At 35.7% G+C, this 6,000-nt stretch overlaps 1 long non-coding RNA gene across 1 annotated transcript; it reads right to left on the bottom strand.

Moving 5' to 3' along the window:
• Nucleotides 1-3,263: 3,263 nt before the first annotated feature.
• Nucleotides 3,264-4,823, bottom strand: LOC110881858. The gene is made up of 3 exons (XR_002559914.2): nucleotides 4,708-4,823; nucleotides 4,148-4,202; nucleotides 3,264-3,576 (listed from the first exon to the last, which is right to left on the bottom strand). It is a non-coding gene; the product is annotated as an uncharacterized LOC110881858 (long non-coding RNA).
• Between the last annotated feature and the right edge of the window lie 1,177 nt (nucleotides 4,824-6,000).

The raw sequence follows: 6,000 nt of genomic DNA, 5'->3' as shown, positions 1-6,000 counted from the left end.
CACCACGGGGCCGTGTCCAGCGGGCACGGGGGCGTGGTGAAAGTACAGCAGGCGCATTAATTGTAATTGCGAATTACAATTAATGAAGAGAGAGAATGTCAGACGGGCACGGGGCCGTGTCCAGCGGACACGGGGCCGTGTCCAGCCTTCTGTTCAGCCTATAAATAGAGGAGCTTGGTTTCATTCTCTCTCATCCCTTGGCACACCACCTCTCTCACACTTCATCCACCACCCACCACCACCATAACACCATCATCCACCACCATCATCCATTGTCCATCGTAGAGTGTGTGAGTCGTCTCGGGATCCAAGATTGATCGTAAGAGTTCTTGACAATCAAGGCCATGTTTGCCTAAGTCTCTTACATCACTTGGTGAAGACAAGTGTTTAGTATAATACTTTTTATTTTTAATCTTTTGCACTTTTTATTTGGTTTTGTATTAATGACTTTAATAACTAGTTACTTATGTTGAAGGTGATCTTTCCTTATCGTTTGTCCGTAGTGTCTTGGCATTATTTTACTGTCTATATAAAATAAAAGATTTTCACCATTCATATCTCCACGGTCTATATGGAGGTATGTTGGCTACCTGGTCGGGGGTTAAGGGAACGGTTTGGTAAGGGTCTTGCCCTTGTTCAGCGTTTAGAGGTCCTGCTTGGGACCTGGGTCAAATTTAGTAGGATCTCCTTCAATGCCCATAGGTATTGGATGGCGGGGATCCAAACTCTTTGACCCCCTCATAAGTTAACTACTATTAATACTATAACCCGGCTATTTAGGACTGTATCCCTGCTGACTCAGACTACTTAGCCGAGGGTAACGTCACCGCCAAAAGCGGGGCCTACCACAATTTGCATTAATAACTTAATTCATTATCTTTCAATAATCCGACCCTTTAGGATTGTATCCTTGCTGACTCAAACTACTGGGTTGAGGGTAACGTCGCCTTCAAAAGAGGGGCCTACTACAATAACTAAGATAATCTCTTAAACAAGTGCAAAAGTGCAAAAATAATCAAAGGTTATACTAATACACGTGTCGGATCCAAGTGATTCATCTTGTCTATCTGTTTTTATTTTATTTTTATTTTCAGCATTTAGTTAGTTTTTATTTTTCTTAGTTTAAAACATTTTTCTAACTTTTTGATTTGATTAGACGTTGAGGATAAACCGGTATTAAAAGCTCTTGTGTCCTTGGACGACCTCGGTATCTTACCAACACTATACTACGTCCACGATGGGTGCACTTGCCCATATGTGTGTTTAGTGTTAGTGAATATCGTGTTTTATAAATTTAAAACTTGGCTAAAAGTGTAAAAAAGGGGCTTAAATACTCATCAAAAATATAACACACTTCACGCACGTCAACAATAAATAAATATAGTTTATATATTTATTTCGAACAAAAAACGACGATTCTTTTATAAAATAGATATAACTTATCTATTTATTTCAAACATCGTACAACGTGAATTCGTTTTACAAAATAAATATGGTTTTTATATTTATTTCCTACTACAAGCAACTCAATGATACTCTCGCCAAATAAATATAATTTTTTTTATATTTATTACAAACGCCTAAACGGCATATACACATACTTTGATAATTTTCATACAACGCGCGATAAATAATACAAGTTCATTATATACTACTTTCATACGAATATTCCTATATATCAATATACGACTTCTCAAATCTAGTTAACAAGTATAACATCTTTGTTGCTTTTAAGTTAACAACGTACCAACGAATCATTCGATTAACGATTCGGTAGAGCTCGATTACACGTAGTTTAGATACTGCGTTATTTAGAAAACTTATTAGATATTCCGTGTTAGGAATATTGTAGGACGCACACTAGCGAGTCTCATCTTGGAAGCGACATCAGGAAGTCGTAATTAGCTAGCTTTGCACAGGAATATTCAGGCGAGTTCATAACCCCCACTTTTTACTGTTTTACATTTTTGTAAATGTTTTCGGGGTGGAAAGACATGCACGTTTTTCAAGACATACAAAGTTTTCGACAAACAAAGACTGTATATTTTTAGACAAGCACGTTTTGCAAGGACATACAAAGTTTTGAACAAACGCAAAAATCGTATTTCTAAATCATATCACGAATGGATTTCGAGGAACTCAAATGATTTACGAAAGGTTTATACTAAACATACCGGTTTTTACAAAACAAATGCGTATTTTCGAAATGTGAATGATTTTTCATAACTAGGGAGTCAGTCAGGGTGGCTGGGGAGGTTCAGCCAGGGTGGCTGGGGAGGTTCAGCCAGGGTGGCTGGGGAGGTTCAGTCAGGGTGGCTGGAGAGGTTTAGCCAGGGTGGCTGGGGTGGAATATATGTTACAGTAATTACGAATACTTTTTACATGGTATGGTTAGCGTAAGGAGGTTTACTACTTAGATCATGTGAGTGGGTAGGAGCAACATGGGGCCATTAATCCTCATGGTAGGACCGAGGGACAGGAGCGGTAGATCTATCTGGATGTAGCGAGCCCAGCCCCAGGACAAACTAGAAACGGACCTTGGGGTGACTTTGTGCCCAACGCATAAATCCGCTAGGTTTGAGTCTCCCTACTTGCACTTCACACATATCAATGGCCTTGCAAACCATTGGTGATCTCTTTTTCCTTATTTGCTACATACCAGGGATTTTTAATCATACACGCTTACAAAACGCTTGATTTATACAAAATAAAAACCATGTTTTATACAAATTTAAGTATAGGATTATACGGGCATAGAGTTAAAGTCAGGGTGGGCATTGACGGTTATACATACTTTACAAATACATGGTTTTACGATCATAGATCGTTACAAATACAAAGTCCTCATATAACTGGACAAGAAAATGATTTTTAATTTCGTTTTCCCAATACCATTTCGAAAACCGGTTATTCCAAAGATTTATTTCAAATCTTTCACAACTCAAAAGATTTATTTCAGATCTTTTACAAACAAACTATGAACTCGCTCAACTTTATGTTGACTTTTTCGCATGTTTCTTTCTCAGGTTGCTTTTCAAAGTCAAGGCACAGTTGGAATAGGAGGACCATTGGAGACTCGAGTACTTAGTGGGCGTTCAGTTTCTAGATAGACTTAGCTTATTTGCTTCCGCTATGCAATGAAGATACCAGTCCAGTCACGCCAATGCTCTGATAATTTCGGGGTGTGACAGTTTACACATAAGACGTGGCATACTAAGATTTAAAGTTTAACAACTAAACATAATTTATTTGTATCAAAAGTATTTGAAACACCCTTAATGCAAATTCGGAAATATTATTAATGACATACTATTTCTAACAAAAATTGGGCATGACCCGTCCGTAACATGAGCGGTTCCCTGTTTTTTTTTAACAATCATCATTATTTCAAGAAATTCTACGGCACGTTCAAAAGACATAACATGTTAAGCTTTAAGGTCTAGCTACTAAATAAAAGTTATATACCACAAAAGTATTTTTGACCCATAACATAATTACAAAGTAGCGGAAGCGCATGATGGACATGATTCGTGTGTGTTCGTTCCAAGTCGCCAAGCCATTATGTAGAGAATTTACCTACATCAAACAACAAACTTGAAGAGTTAAATTCCATTAACTATGTTACATTTTATCTAATAAATCAATTCATCTATGTCGTGTCTTCACATTATTCTTGCACTTACTACCCATCGAAACGGGTCAAACATACTTATCTCAAAATAGAGATAAAACATATCATTCATTATTTTCCCATTGAAACGGGTCAAAACATACTATCTCATTACTGAGATAAAACATACATTTATTAACCCGCTAGAAACGGGTAATTACATTCGTAACATAAACTTCCATTCGGTCCATTTACCCCAGACGAATACACTCCTTTCATCTTTCGTACTTTCATCAACTCCAATCCGTTTATAATGGTTCGAGTAATTACATTCCTTTCTTACATAACTTTCCAATATACGGTCTATTCGAGACAAACCGATCATAACACAATATCATTCTTAAACTTTCTTTTCATATGACCCGTTTATGACGGGTCATGCTATCTATAACATAACTACTACGGACTACCATAATTATGATTTTGATATAAAACGACAAGTTACAAAATAAAGTTTGTATGCATAAAACAACATACCTCGATCTTGCGAGCTTTCCAATTTTCCTAGCGTTTGAGCTTTCTTCTTTTCCGCCTACATTAATACATTCACTCTTTTAGCCCAAACTATATCATTCCATCATTCTTATAATTCCTCATATGACAACATTATCAAAAATGAACAAATTTCACATATTTGTTCTCTTAGACATTTTATCGAACACTTGGGGGGTTTCGCATTGATAGGACATTTTGTGCAAATATTCAAAGACATAATCCTACTAGTTCATCTAGTAACTGACCAACAATCAACCAAATTCATAAATCCTTCTTAACCTTCACTTATTTATTTAACATTTCAAGTATTACAACATCATATCTTAGAATTACACATGATTACTTCTACTTTTGATCATCTCATTCATAACATATTTTTATCAAATGGGTTTATACTAAAATCATTCAATGACCTAAAATCAAGCATGATTCTTGTTCTAGAGGGCATTCCTAACTCCAATTTACACATTTTGTTACATGAACTCAATATAGGGTTGTAACCCACTTCCTACAAAATCATAATTTCAAAGAATTGAACTTACCACTTCAATAATCGAGTTCACTAGAGCGTTATTTGATGTTCATGCAGTGGATTATCCTTCAACTTCAAGTTTAATTGCTTGATTCTTTGAAACAAGGGTTTCCCCTTGTGCTCCTGTTCTTTTCGATCCCCAGACATATTGTGTGTGTTTTGGGTTTAATTCTTTTCTTTTTTATTATAAATACACCTTTGGCCCTTCTAGTTTATTTTCTTATTATCTTATACCTTTTTCATTACATTACTAATATTTGTATCATTTCCATTAACTAAGTTAAATCTTTAACTGATTTAACTTTTATGTCTAGTAAATCTTTTTGGGGTGTTACATTTTCATTTTATCATGTTTTTGGTTTTTTCAAATTTTCTAATGTTTTTGAATTTTCTAAAATAAAATTCTACTCCCCCTAAAATGCAAACACATTTAAAGAAATTTGAAAACAAACTGTACATGTAAAATGACAACTGTGGTGAATCGCTTCAATTCGTGATCCACTTGGCATAAACAATCAGAACTCCCCCTCTCAACAAATTATTTTCCCATTATGATTTCAAAACACTTAAGTTTGTTTTAATCAAAATGGTTTTTCCGGAAAATAAGTTTTGTTGATTTTACCACATGTAGGTTAGGGGTTCATCACATTGTTTTTCACTACTTGTAATGAGGATTACACCAAGTTCAAATTAATGACCTTGATTAATCACTTTGTAAGATCAAACTTCTTTACCACTTGTAGGACGAAATCACTTTTCGTGAATTTCTTCAAGAAAAATGCCACTTGTAGGTATGCACAATCAAACCTGATATAAAGAATGATGTCGATTCCTGCTCCACAGTTACCAACCTGGGAGCTCCGGCAAGTCAGGTTTTTTCAGTTAAGAATGTTCTCCCAAGCCTGACAGTCCTTGGGAGATTCCGAGTCACCTACACTCGATTTCTTACCGTTCATCTTCTTCTTGTAGAATTCCTTTACCCCTTTGACCTTCCCATCGATCATTTTTCCAAAAATATGCTTTACTTTGGGGTTAAAGGCTTTTTCAATATCAAATTCTTCTTTTTCTGAAAAGAATTGATTTGAAATCTCAACTTTTTCAACCTTTTTTTTAAAATTTTCAACACTCAATGGTGGAAAATTTGCATCATCCATTGGAGGTACCGAGTTTTCACATTTTGGTTCAACATGTGGCTCCTCTGACTTTGTGGAATCAGATTCATCGCCAGAAGATAGCTCTTCTAACTTTGACGAATCAGAATCATCGCTAGAACTTTCAACAGATTTCTTAACAACTCATTTTT

Source organism: Helianthus annuus, chromosome 10 (assembly GCF_002127325.2).
Source record: "Helianthus annuus cultivar XRQ/B chromosome 10, HanXRQr2.0-SUNRISE, whole genome shotgun sequence".
NCBI lineage: Eukaryota > Viridiplantae > Streptophyta > Magnoliopsida > Asterales > Asteraceae > Helianthus > Helianthus annuus.
The sequence above is the reverse complement of the archived record's forward strand: the minus strand, read 5'-3'. Positions and strand labels throughout refer to the sequence as shown.